Here is a 15,264-nt window from a genome sequence, read left to right as displayed (position 1 = left end):
ATGAATTACAAGGGCCATTCAATAAATAATGCAACACATTTTTTCCTGAAAACAGGTTGGTTTTATCCAGGATTGCAGTACACTATATCATTTGACACACTTCTGGCTACAACAAAAAACCTATTTTTTAACAGTGTCCGTTCAGTGCGATAGCCTGACGCCTTCTTACTGACAGGTCCTGTAGACTCGCACAGTACCATTCTACTAGTCGATTTCAGAACCGATGTTTTGTTGCATCGATAACCTTCCCGTCATCCACGCACTGCTCCCCAAGGAGTGCATCCTTCATTCGGCCAAATAGACGCAAGTCATGGAAGGTGCGAGATCCGGGCTCTACGGTGCATGAGGAAGAACAGACCAATCAAGCTTTGTGAGCTTCTCTGGGATGCGCAGACTTAGTGAGGCGTTGTGTTGTCATAACGAAGGAGAAGATCTATTTTTGTGGCGATGAACTCACTGAAGTACGCAGGCCGTTGTAGCCGAGCGGTTCTAGGCGCTTCAGTCTGGAACCGCGCGACCGCTACGGTCGGAGGTTCGAATCCTGCCTCGGGCATGGATGTGTGTGATGTCCTTAGGTTAGTTAAGTTTAAGTAGTTCTATGTTCTAGGCGACTGATGACCTCAGAAGTTAAGTCGCATAGTGCTCAGAGCCTTTTGAACTCACTGAAGTTGTTTCATCGTCTGTAACGATATTCGTCAAAAAATTGTCATGCGCAGCCCTATAACGCACAGCAATTCTGCACAGACAGTTCTTCAGTGCTCTTTATGGTCTTCTGTTACGCAGTGAGGAAACCAGCATGCTCGCACCTTTTGAACTGCAACTGGTGGATGTGTGTGTCAGCACTACTGACAGAGACGTCCAGGTATGTGGAGAGGTGTTTGATTGTGATCTGTCAATCACCTCGAATGACTGTGTCCGCACGTTTCAACTTTGCAGGAGTGACACCTGTGTGGAGCCGTCCGGCACATGGGAGATCGGAGATCTTTGCGCGACTTTGTTACAATGATGGTAGACGCCTCGCCGACATTCTGCAAGTCTTTATGAATATCTGCAATGCTCTGATTTCCCTCCAAAAGGAACTCAGTGACAGTTCTCTGCTTGGAATGCACCTCCGTTACAGATGTCATTCTGAAGGCAATCCACAGCACCACTACCTATTAGAACTTCATGAAACTATAGGGGCTGAAGTGGGAATATTCCACGATGTCCCACAACAAATTCTGCATTGTTTCAACCAAAATCGCCTGAGAAAAAATAGTGTTGCTTTACTTATTGCAGCCCTTAAATTGAACTATAGCACATGATCCCTTGTTAGCAAAACTCACCTGATCAGCACGAATCGCTTCGCTCGGTGCGCATTTTTTTTCTGGAGCACGAAGTGCTTCATCTGCTTATCGCTATGCTAATTTGACTGAAAGCAGTTATTAAAATGAAATCAGATGTGAATGGATGAAGCTTACTATTGTGAGGATGATTGGATGATTGTTAATTAAATCTGAAATCTGGAAATTAGATATGAGACATGCTGGTCCAAGGGTAAATCCTACATCTCCTATTGTGGTGGGCAGTCAGATTATCTGGTCACTAAACTGGTGGAATTTCTCACAGAATCAGTAGCCACAGTGTCATCTGGTGCTTGCACCTCACTCCACTTCTTACATCACACATCTGCTAATGCAGTCACAACTAAATTATGAACTGGAGCTTGAAGTTTATTATGACAGCACCTAAAGACATAAATAATGCACAGCGTTGTGAAAGAAATGAGACAATTAGCAACACCACTTTGGTCGAAAGGCATCAAGATACTGTCTATGAACAGCTTGAGTGAAATTTATCGTTTTGAGAAATGAGAAGGAGCAATCTGGTTCACTTGCTAAAAAGCTTTCTATAGCCAAAGTCGCATCAATACTTAATTATTTTCGACAACCGGTTTCGATTGTCTTTGCTATCATCCTCTGACCTTCAACAATGTTGCAAAATGTGTTCATTATGCGTTGAAACCTCATGCCAAATTGTCTTACGATTTTGTGAAAGTAGCACATTATGCAAAGATTTGGCAGAATTAAAACGATTAGAATCTAAAAGTTACTTGTGCACACTTCCAATTTTGTATTTATAGCACTTACAGATGATTCTTAAGCCTTAAAATACACAATCTAAATGAAATGTACAATAGCACATCTTTATACACAATAGCACATTGATGAACAAATAAATAAAACATGTAAAGCTGATGCAAAGAGATGTGCTATTGACATTAGCCCAATGAGATTTTGCGCACTGTTATGCTTCGTAACCAACCATTTTACATATACCACAGGCAGCTGACACTACATCAATGCATGGCAAGTTAAGCCTAGGCAAACTACAGTAAGGACACCTCACTGGCTGCAAGTAAACTTCTCTAGCGTTCCCTCAGAACTGAGGTATTTTTCTGCGGCCTGATGAGTGACACTTTTAATTCACTGTGGTCGTTCCTGTGTCTCGACATGGGCATAATAATAATACATAATACGTATCAAGAAAACAAACAAATATCAGTCACAACACTGTATTGTTACAAACGTCACCTCTGTTGACTTCCCCAAATCATTTATTATTTTCAGCTACTGTGCCCCCATACCTCTCGGTCTGTGTCAACACATCCCACAATGCTGAGGACACCACTTTGCTGTCTGCAAAACGGCTTGGCATGGAATGGCACTGCTGTGTGTCGGCCTTGTATGGCTGTGGAGTTTTGACAATGTCAGGATGCGCCGGCAGTCGACTCAGTGGTTTCCGGCCCTGCCGCCTACTGGGAGCTGCAAGGCGGCCTGCGGCATGCTTCCTCACCGGCATGGCCCATGGCTAAGATCGCGGCGACAACAAGCGCCCGTGATCCGGCGTCAGAATCTGCGGCCCTCGCCTCGGGTTGCCTCCAGCGTGTGTTGGGAGCTAACAACTGCCCGCAGTAGCCGTGACGCGGGCCTCCGCTGGCTGTGGACACTGTGTTGGGCGCAACCAGCGACCTGCCATGAACTGGAAGGCTCTCGCCCCATCTGCTGCTGCGTGTAGCCAGTGGTGCGACATGCCCCTCCGTCCAGGGTAGCTGTCACACACTTGAATGTCTTGTTAGTGAACCGGCGCCTATTTATATGCAGGTGATACCTCAGTTTTGCCTACGCGTCACTCCGAGTGATGTACTCATAACACCTGGGTTGGGCCAGTGAGCCCCTTCTGCCTGTAACTTGCGCCGTGCAAACCGCTGCATTTACTCTTTTCAGCAGGTTTATGTGCCTGTGACCTCCATTCTACTTCACAACAGCTGGTGACGTAACTTACTGCAACAGGCCCGTGCCTGGCCGTAACTTGTGCACTCCAAAATATTGCACCGAAGCTAACCTTTTCCTACCTTAAACATTGGTGCCGCTACATAATTCCACCCTTCAGAAAGACATGGTCTCTGGGTCGACCTCTAACGACTCTTAAACTTGTTGGGGTTGGCATGTACTTGCGACATATTTACTACTGCTACTATTAGAAAACTTAGATGTGGCCTAGTCCTCTTAAAACACATAACATGAGACAAAACGTAAAAATTCCTTACTGGATGACCACTCCACTTAGTGCTCGATCAACCCCTTACCTACTTATCTTATGCCCTCAGTATCTAATCAACTGGGATTTTTACTACCGTCGGTTCCCTCCTGAAATTAGCTCACTGGCTGATCAGAATAAAAACAACACACAACAAAGTTAAGGCTGTGATGGCACTTGGCACAGAGGTGCTCAAAACGATCGTTACTTGTCGTTACTTTTCCCTATATTGAGCGACATGCTGCAGAATCTGTTCGGCTGATAGGCGCCCCTCTTGCTCTGAAATGAACTGGTTTGCGGATCTCAACAGACCTGAGTCCAGAGTTTGATTTTACAAGGACAGATTCTGTCATGACAAAACTCTAAAGTTGCTTCTGGTCAGTATAGATGTGGCTGTGTAATATTCAATTGCACGACTCCTGAAATTGCCGCTGGCAGATGGAAGGTTGGTCCTATTATGTTACATGGAGTTACATTGGTTAAAATTCCGCTCCCCTCGAGCTCTATGCATTTCGCTTCTGCAAATACTCCATGCTCAAAACAACTTGTTACTACTATCATATTTTCGTAGGTGGAGAAGATCCAATGCATCCCGACCCATTACAACCTCAATTTAGGCTCCATGATGTCACTTGGACAGTCTATTTCTTTCCTCCTCGCTAAAAATAACGGCACCGTGCACATGTCCATATTGGCTAGACATACCGTTACATTCCCTCTATGGCAGCTGTAATTCCTCCCTTGTCATCTCTGCGTACCGGCTGTTAACTGCAGATATCAGCAATAGCTCATCAGTTTTTACTTCTACAAACTTGCTCAACGCTTCCCTTTTCAGTGACCTGAGAACAGGGCACCATCACTCTTCCTCCCTCTTCAAAAACACTGCTGTCCCTATCAGGCCCACAGTACTCGGAAACACATACAACATATGAAAATACAATCCCTAATTAATCTACGCACACCCAATAATACATAACAAGAAAACAAAACAAAAAAACTACAAATACGCCACTACTTTCTGGATTGCAAAGCATATGATACATCATGCTATACTCTCTCTATCTTCCTGGTTTTCTCCGCGCTGAACACCTTTCTTCACTCTCTCTTTCTTCCTCTCCCTTCCTGTGACATGCCTGGAATCACATCCGGACGACCCTTAAATGGCCGCAACCGCCCAGTGTGTACTGTCGTTGTTCTACTTGGCAGCTGAAACTTAACATTAATGCGGGATGAGGTTTCACCTACTTGGAATGGCCCTTGATACCTCATGACGAACGTCTTCGTTCTCCCTTTTGGCGTATAGGGGCTGGATAGCATTACCCACTGCCCTACTCTATACTGCGGTAAACTTCCTTTCCGCTTCAATCCGTCTTCCTGCCTTTCCAAAGCCTTCGTATTCGCCTCTTGTAACAATTTCCAAACATCCCGAATTGTTCTCGCGAATTGACGTACAGATTCGCTTGTCCATCCTTTCTGTAGCTTCACTAAATCAAACGGTGACGGCGTTTTTTTGCCCATACACTACCTCATACGGGGACAAACCAGTATTGCTATGGACTTTTGCATTGTAGGCGCATACAGTATGCTTCAAATACTTGTCCCACTAACGGTCGTGAGAATCCATATAAACACTTAGCATCTTCCCGATTGTTCCGTGTACCTGTTCTGTCCTTCCATTCAGCTGGATACAGTGCACTCGTCCTCAACGTCTTTACATTCAACAATTTACACAGTTCCTCCATTAAATCAGACTTGAAGTTGGTCACTTGGTCAGTAATTATTGTCTCCGGTACACCAAACTTCAAAATCCAGTTACCTACTAATGCTTGCACGACTATTGCTGCCTGTTGATCTGGCATAGCCACCATCTCCACATACCTCAAAAAATGGTCTGTTGTTGTCAGAACGAATGTGTTCCCCGGTGGTGTTCGCCTCAAAGGGCCTAAGACATCAATCCCCAACATAGAGAATGGACATGTCGCTTCCGGCAGTCGTTGTAGCTGTATCTGTTTCTGACTCAAATCTACTCTCTGCCCACATCGTATACAGTTGTTGACATACTGATTCACATCTACTTTCCTACCTCTCCACAATAACTCTCCACCACTCTCCTATTCGTTGCTCCACACCCTCCATGACCAGATAACACATTATCATGTGCTTCCTTTAAAACCTCATCCCTCAGTATTAAATTGTAGCTGCATCGGATACAATTTACAATCATTGTCAGCATCCTGTAATTCTTGCCATAACGCTAGGTCATAACCTATGACTTCTATTTTTGCCACCTTTCTACTCAGTGCAGCCACATTACCGTGCTTCTTCCCAGGCTTGTGTACCGCCTCGTAGTCACTGAGCCTCACAGCCCACCTAGCGGGTCTGGTGGACGGATCCTTCAACCCCAACAACCACTACAACACAGCGTGATCTGTCACTACCCGAAATCTTTTCCCACATAAATAACGTTTAAAATATGTGATTCCATAGATTACGCTAATCATCTCCCTCTCCGTTGTTGAGTAATTCCTCTCTGCTGCATTCAACTGCCTAGACGCATAGGCTACAGTATGTTCTTTCCCATTAATTTCCTGACTAAGAAAACACCCTAATGCTTGATTCGATACATCACAAGCTAGAATAAATTGCTTTTCAGATTCTGGAAACACAAGAACCGGACTTTATGTTACTGCTTCTTTCAGTTTGTCAAATGCTTTCTGACGCTCTTCTGTCCACTCAAATTTCACATCCTTCAGTAACAATCCCGTCAATGGCTGTGCTAAATCTGCAAAACCCTACGCGAACTTTCGATAGAAATTGCAAAATTCCGACGAATGATTGCACTTCCTTAACTGTTTCCGGCCCCCGAAAATCCCTCACAGTCTGTACCAAACTCGGATCTGTTTGCACTTCGTCCTTACTGATAATATAGCCTAAATATTTCACTTCTTCCAATGCAAAATGACACCTCTCCAGCATCAACGTTAAACAAACTGCTCTTAATCTCATAAAGACTTCCCTTAACCTCTGTGTATGCTTCTCCATACTACTTGAAAGCACTATGTCATCCAAATAGACAAGACACTGCCGAGATTTCAAACCCCTCAAGACACTGTCTAGCAACCTCTGAAACGTTACTGGAGAGTTTTTCAAATGGAATGGCATTCTGTTGTACTGGTAATGGCCTCCTCGAGTAGAGAAAGCAGTTTTCGGACGATCCTTTGCAGCCACCTCTCACTGATGATAACCACTTGTCAAATCCATCGTATAAAAGTACTGGCAGTGTCCTAAGTGAGCGAACGTCTGCGATATGTCTGGAATGGTGTATGCGTCCGTTACTGTCTTATTATTGAGGTATCGGTAGTCACAACAGAATCTGTATTTCTTAGTTCCATCCATAGATTTTTTAGACACAATAAATATGCCCACTCCCCAGTAACTATTACTAAGCTCTACAATACCGTCCGTAACCGGCTGATCAATGAAATCCTCCACAATTGGTTGCAAATACCTCGGTATTCTGTATGGTTTATGGTAAACAGATGCTTAGTTCCCTGTAGGTATCCTATGTTGAGCAAATGTAGTTGCTGGTAACGTACCTTGTGGAAAAAACAACACTTTAAATTCCTACAACAAGTCTTTCACATACTCTTTTCCTTCTCCTCTCAAAGGATTAAATTTGTTACGCAATGCAGTTCTATTGGTAGTTAATGGTTGATTGCTACGCCTACCTCTGGAACACCAATCTTCATCATGTGGTACATCCAAATTCGCTACTAATACTGCTTTTCTCGCGTCTAGAGCACTAAAATTATCCATGTTCATGGGGACTACTCGCCTGTCGTTTTCCCCTTGTACGTGTACAGTGATGTTGTTGTTGTTGTTGTTGTTGTTGTTGTGGTCTTCAGTCCTGAGACTGGTTTGATGCAGCTCTCCATGCTACTCTCTCCTGTGCAAGCTTCTTCATCTACCAGTACCTACTGCAACCTACATCCTTCTGAATCTGCTTGGTGTATTCATCTCTTGGTCTCCCTCTACGATTTTTACCCTCTACGCTGCCCTCCAATACTAAATTGGTGATTCCTTGATGCCTCAGAACATCTCCTACCAACCGATCCCTTCTTCTGGTCAAGTTGTGCCACAAACTTATCTTCTCCCCAATCCTTTTCAATACTTCCTCATTAGTTATGCGATCTACCTATCTAATCTTCGGCATTCTTCTGTATCACCACATTTCGAAAGCTTCTATTCTCTTCTTGTCCAAGCTATTTATCGTCCATGTTTCACTTCCATACATGGCTACACTCTATACAAATAATTTCAGAAAAGACTTCCTGACACTTAAATCTATACTCGATGTTAAAAAAATTTCTCTTCTTCAGAAACGCCTTCCTTGCCATTGCCAGTCTATATTTTATATCCTCTCTACTTCGCCCATCATCAGTTATTTTGCTCCCCAAGTAGCAAAACTCCTTTACTACTTTAGGTGTCTCATTTCCTAATCTAATTCCCTCAGAATCACCCTACTTAATTCGACTACATTCCACTATCCTCGTTTTGCTTTTGTTGATGTTCATCTTATATACTCCTTTCAAGACACTGTCCATTCCGTTCAACTGCTCTTCCAAGTCCATTGCTGTCCCTGACAGAATTACAATGTCATCGGCGAACCTCAACATTTTTATTTCTTCTCCGTGGATTTTAATACCTACTCCAAATTTTGCTTTTGTTTCCATTACTGCTTGATCAATATACAGATTGAATAACATCGGGGAAAGGCTACAACGTTCTCTCACTCCCTTCCCAACCGCTGCTTCCCTTTCATGCCCCTCGACTCTTATAACTGCCATCTGGTTTCTGTACAAATTGCAAATAGCCTTTCGCTCCCTGTATTTTACCACCGCCACCTTTAGAATTTGAAAGAGAGTATTCAAATCAACATTGTCAAAAGCTTTCTCTGAGTCTACAAATGCTAGAAACGTAGGTTTGCCTTTCCTTAATCTTTCTTCTAAGATAAGTCGTAAGGTCAGTATTGCCTCACGTGTTCTACGGAATCCAAACTGATCTTCCCCGAGGTCAGCTTCTACTAGTTTTTCCATTCATCTGTAAAGAATTCGCGTTAGTATTTTGCAGCTGTGACTTATTAAACTGATAGTTCGGTAATTTTCACATCTGTCAACACCTGCTTTCTTTGGGATTGGAATTATTATATTCTTCTTGAAGTCTGAGGGTATTTCGCCTGTTTCATACATCTTGCTCACCAGATGGTAGAGTTTTGTCAGGACTGGCTCTCCCAAGGCCGTCAGTAGTTCCAATGGAATGTGGTCTACTCCGGGGGCCTTATTTTGACTCAGATCTTTCAGTGCTCTGTCAAACTCTTCACACAGTATCGTATCTCCCATTTCATCTTCATCTACACCCTCTTCCATTTCCATAATATTGTCCTCAAGTACATCACCCTTGTATAGACCCTCTATATACTCCTTCCACCTTTCTGCTTTCCCTTCTTTGTTTAGAACTGGGTTTCCATCTGAGCTCTTGATGTTCATGCAAGTGGTTCTCTTATCTCCAAAGGTCTCTTTAATTTTTGTGTAGGCAGTATCTATCTTACCCCTAGTGAGATAAACTTCTACATCCTTACATTTGTCCTCTAGCCATCCCTGCTTAGCCATTTTGCACTTCCTGTCGATCTCATTTTTGAGACGTTTGTATTCCTTTTTGCCTGCTTCAGTTATTGCATTTTTCTATTTTCTCCTTTCATCAATTAAATTCAATATTTCTTCTGTTACCCAAGGATTTCTACTAGCCCTCGTCTTTTTACCTACTTGATCCTCTGCTGCCTTCACTACTTCATCCCTCAGAGCTACCCATTCTTCTTCTACTGTATTTCTTTCCCCCATTCCTGTCAATTGTTCCCTTATGCTCTCCCTTAAACTCTGTACAACCTCTGGTTCTTTCAGTTTATACATGTCCCATCTCCTTAAATTCCCACCGTTTTGCAGTTTCTTCAGTTTTCATCTACTGGTCATAACCAATAGATTGTGGTCAGAGTCCACATCTGCCCCTGGAAATGTCTTACAATTTAAAACCTGGTTCCTAAATCTCTGTCTTACCATTATATAATCTATCTGATACCTTTTAGTATCTCCAGGGTTCTTCCATGTATACAACCTTCTTTCGTTATTCTTAAACCAAGTGTTGTGTACAGTGATACGTTTCTCAAAACTACCTAATGGATCCAAAAATTCATTATCCTCCAATGGCTCAGTAGCACATACTATATCCATAGGTAGACTTGACTCTACACTTACCCAAAGCGACTTCCTGGTGCCACTAGACACACACGCTCCTGCAAATTAAGCCTTAATGTTAATTTATGCAGTTCAGTTGGTTTGTTCATTACATTGAATGCCCCTCGCAACAGCTCTGCATCGACAACAATTTCCCCTATTTGAAATAACTTTCTACCAAGTTCCACAGTTCGTTGTCCAAGGTCAATTTTGGCAGGATGTTGATGCAAGAAATCTACTTCTAGGATCATGTTGTAGCCCTCTTCAAATTGGACTTTCCCTATGCGAAAGTCAGCTGTCACTGACCCCAATGGTGTGACCTCCTTATACCCCACTCCACACAACCTATAACGTGGTGGATCTAACTTCCTTCATCCCATTAAACTCTTAGTAGCCACTGACACTTGCGCCACTGTGTCCAACAAAATCTTGAACTTTTTAGTTCCTATGGATCCTACCACTGAACATTTCACATCTGCATTGGTATTTGTATCACTGAAATTAAATGGGAGCTCCCTTAGGTGGGTCTCGGGCCCCATCTGCCGATTAATGATTGTCCACCTCTACTAACTCCAATTCTCCATCCTCCACGCTGCTGATTTCCACTCCTTCCTGTATTCCTCGGTGACTGGGTATATTGCCTCTGTATGTTTCCCGTAGAACCACACTTATAACATTTTATACCGGCTGTAAACACTGCTTGTCCATCATGTACCGCCATTTCCACGTCTATTTCCTCACGTTGAATTGCCAGCTGAATGACCAAATACAAATCTTTCGGAGTCCCTTCACGCCCTCTCCGCGACATATCCACCGGTAACCGCTTCAAAAATACATCAAGTGCCCTTTGCTTGGCCTCCTGCAACAGAGCACCATTCGCCTCATTGCCCTGACCCAACTCCTAAGTATACTCGTTAATTTCTCTTATCCTGTCCGCAAATTTCTCTACATCTCCCCTTGCCGCTTCGTCATTGTACTCAGCCTCTCTATAAGTGCTGAGCACTATTCTGTTTCTTGTACCTCTGTAAAAGCCCCTCCTTCAACTGCTTAAACTGTCCCCCTTCCTTAAGGCCTCAGAACACACATATGTCTTCGCTTCACCTGTTAGTCTAATCTTGGCTACTTGTGACAACTGTTCATCAGACCAACCATTCATCACAGCTGAAGTTTCCAAGACTCCACAAACGAATACACATCCTCAGATGCCTTGCCAGAAAACGGAATAATCAAACTCGCAGCGGCTGGAACAATCTCCTGCTGCAGCACCCTATGCAAAAACGACTGATCTGATCTGGTTTCCCACTCACTTCTAGATGTTAACTGACTTCTAAACTGTGTATTGTCCACTGTTAATTGTGCTACCTTTTCCAACAAAATCTGTACCACTTCTGGTTCTGACACATTTTGCCCCGAAAAACAACATCTCACTGCGTCAAATACACTAACACTTATTCTGACAAAAAAAACTATACATATGCAAAATATCTAAAATGATCTGCCAGGAGTCATACTCAAAATACAAACAAAAAAGAAAAAAGAAAACGTCCAACAATAAAAAAAATAGTCAACATTCGCCACTTTTTAAGACTGTAATGCAGGTGGTGGGCTCAAACGTTGTACTGTACAGATGACGCCTGCTATTCTGACACCAAATGTAGAGGAATGTTGGATGAGGATGGAAACTGTCAGGAGTCTCTGTATTAAAATTCGTCCAAGTTTCCCAAGTGATTTATTATTTCCAGCTACAGTGCCCCCATTCATCTCGATCTATGTGACCGGGTCCCGCAATGCTGAGGACACCACTTCACTCTCTGTGAAATGACTTGGCGTGGAATGGCTGCATCAGCAACCCGTACAACGCACTGCTGTGTGTTGGCCTAGTACGGCCAAAGAGTTGTGATGACGTCAGGATGCGCCGGCAGTCGACTCAGTGGTCTCCTTCCCTGCCACCTCAGTGCTGCCTGCTGGGAGCTGCAAGGCGGTCTGCAGTTGCTTTCTCGCCGGCATGGTTAATATCATGGCGACAACAAGTGCCGGTGAGCCGGCAACCACATCTGCGGACCTCACCTGGGGATGCCTTTGGTAAGTGTTGGGAGCCAACAAGACTGCCCGCAGTAGGGAGCCATGGCATGGCCTGCCACTGGCTGGCTGTGGACCCTGTGTTGGCCTCAGAGGGTCGAACCAGAGACCTGCTGTGGACTGGAACGCTGGCGCCCCATCTGCTGATGTATGTAGCAGATGGTGTGATAACCCCCGCCGTCCAGGATAGCTGTCACACTTGAATGCATTGTTAGTTTACAGGAGCCTATTTATACGCAGCTGTGCGCCTCTGTTTTGCTAACGCATCTCTCAGAGTCATGTACTCATAACACCTGGGTTGGGCCAGTGGGCCCCTTCTACCTGTAACTTGCGCCATGCAAACTGCTCCATTTACTCTTTTCAGTGTGTCTACGGCCCCGTGGCCTCCATTCTGCTTCACAACCGCTTTTAGCGAAACTTACTGTCAACAGGCCCACGCCTGGCAATAACTTGTGTACTGCGAAATATTGCAATGAAGCTAACCTTTTCCCATCTTAAACGGAGGTGCTGTTACACCTCATAGCTGTTGACCTCACGTCAGTGTAGCATAGAAGATTGGTTGCTGCCAACATCTACACCACTAGATGTAGATATCCCTGCCAATGGCACCCACTTTCTGACACCAGATATAGGAGTCTGCTCTCAGACTCCTACAGTCATCAGGAGTTATGCCTGCTTTTTGCCATTTGGGTCCACTCACAAAAACAGCTTGATGTGACGAACCTCGACGTCAACACTTATATGGTACCTCTGTACCACATTCTGGTACACAGAGTCATAGATACCTGGTCCTCCAGCACCTGCCACAGACATAGCCCTTGCTAGTAGGCCTCCCTCAGAAGCTGCAGGAGTGTTGTAAATCAAGATTTCATGTGACTCCCTCCACCCCAGTGCCCTAGTTGCACTTCATAGCGCCAAGAAAACATCATTGACAATACTACATTTATTAGACAGTGATAGAAGATTATCTTCCGAAACACCAGGCCACAGATGGGCCAGTGGAGCAGTTCATCGTCAGCACAGAGAGGCTGGTGTGCACTCGTTTTACAGTACCATAACACAGCAAAGCAGGTGTGTGGTGGTTGTTGCATCAGGAGGCAGCCATCAACCAAACGACTCTGGCAGCCTTCAGCTCTGCATATTGATCTCCAAAGTGCACTCATTGACGTTGAAGATTTGCACTCAGGAGCCTTGCCCCAGATTCACCTGAAGTACTCGCTGTGTCTGTCACAGGGGTCAGCTCTTAGCTCCCGTCTAGGAGACAGGAGCCAGCAGTATCAGTCTGTGTCACAGGAACAGGATGAGCAGCAGCAGTGCCCACCCTGTCAAAGGCGAATAACCTGCGTGGTGATGGCTGCATTTGTGTCCTATCAGTTTGTCAGCATGGCTGGCAGCAGCAGCACCATTAGCAGGAAACTTCCATCCAGATTCGTAGTTCCATAGATGATCGAAGAAAGCTAGGTGTGCTGTGAGTCGATCCCAAAAATCTCTCCTCTCACTGGATAGCTGCAGCTGACACACTGGATAATCAGTAATCAGCTCTCAGTAATCAACCATTTGTTAAGAAGGTGGGATGCTTATGTTGGCACTTCCCGTGCGCTCTGCAGCGGTGGAAATGGCTATTACATCAAGTGTCCTGATTTTCCCTCGCTGTCAGCTCTACTAGTGACTTCAGACTTTCACAACTTTACCTTTCAGAGGCTCTTTTCTACTAACTTGGCACCTGAATACTTATTGTTGTATTGTACCAAGTCTTCCTTACGACACTCTGCTTTGTCACTAATAGGACAATCCCTCTGCTTCCGTGATGTCATTAGTTTTTCTTGCAGACTTGGATGCTTGGTCATTCCCCGTCCTGCGATAGCTTCCGTGTTTGCCACAACTCTTTCAGCATTTACTCTTAGCTGACAGTATATTGGTCATTGAGACAGGCAGTTTGGCAGGGAGCTGCCGAGTTCATTTCAGTCTGAAAGTTGCCACTGGGAGTACTGGAAGTGAATGGTTTACTCTTGCTATCGTCCGATGTGAAAATGCCTCTCTACCTGGATTGGAATCATTTGCCGACAGAGATGTCATCGCTTACAAGACCTGGAATTGTGGAATAGATGCAAAGATCCAATCTAGACCCAGTTATGTTTATAGTAATATGCCTTTTACATCATATACCTGCTCCTGTCGTCAAGTTACTAATGATGAAAAAATACATGTATGGATGAAAGGACTACGTGTACTTGCTGAGAATGTAACTGTAACTGGCGATGTAAACCTGTACTATAATTATTAATAAAGTCTGATCTGTAGCGTCAGCCACCAATCGCTAGATGTACATCTGGAGAACGGGGGCACAAGGATGCAACAATTTGAAAAAAAATCGAAAACATAGTGCCACGGTGGCCTTTGAGCGCCTGCGAGGCTGCATGATGCAACCCGCTTCTTAGTGTACGCCAACCACATCTTCGGGTGCAAGTACAACAGAGGCAAGGTAACTAAGAAACAATACAATCACCCTCATCAACTGCCATCTGCATAATGGATGAAATAAAACCAATATTTCGAGACCTCGCAGATATTAGTCTACTAAATAAATGTCTTCATGGCCGGACTCAAAATCCAAATGAGTGTGTGAACCATGTGATATGGAATAGACTACTTAAAACTGAGTTTGTGGGTATAAACACACTTCAGTTTGGCGTTTATGATGCTGTTTCATCATTCAATCAGGGCAATATAACAAAGTGCAAAGTTCTGCAGAAGTTGGGGCTCTGTGTAGGACTACGAACTGGTGCAGCTATGCTTTGTTTGAACAAGGAACGGCTCAGGTCTTCAGATAATGCCATAAAAGTATATTCAAAGATGGCTGGGCAGCATAGCAGAGCCATCAAGAGGAAGCTGTTGGACGATTCTGATGATACAAGCTATGGAGCAGGCTTGTACTGAAGTTAAAACTTTGAAGCTAATTTCCCGTAACTTTAGTTTTTTGTGTATAAGGTACATTTTCTCAGGGCCTATTTATAGTAGAAAGATGATATTTTCTGTAGTTGTTCCTTAAGACCTTCTAATATATCTGAATTAAAAGATATGTGGAAGTAGTTAGTATTAATGGATGTAAATTTTAAAATACTTGATAAATTATATAACTTTTTTAACATTTACAAAAAATAAAATATCTGAAAAACTATACACTATTTTTTCAAAATTAATAATTAAGGATAAAACCAGAACATATATCTGCATTCTGTGAAAAAATCAAGAGTATCGTCCAAATAACAAATGAGAAAATGTTCCTAACTTTTAGCTCAATTTAACATTGTAAGCATAG

This window comes from Schistocerca gregaria, chromosome 5 (assembly GCF_023897955.1).
Source record: "Schistocerca gregaria isolate iqSchGreg1 chromosome 5, iqSchGreg1.2, whole genome shotgun sequence".
In the NCBI taxonomy this organism is placed as follows: domain Eukaryota; kingdom Metazoa; phylum Arthropoda; class Insecta; order Orthoptera; family Acrididae; genus Schistocerca; species Schistocerca gregaria.
This window is presented reverse-complemented; position numbering follows the sequence as displayed.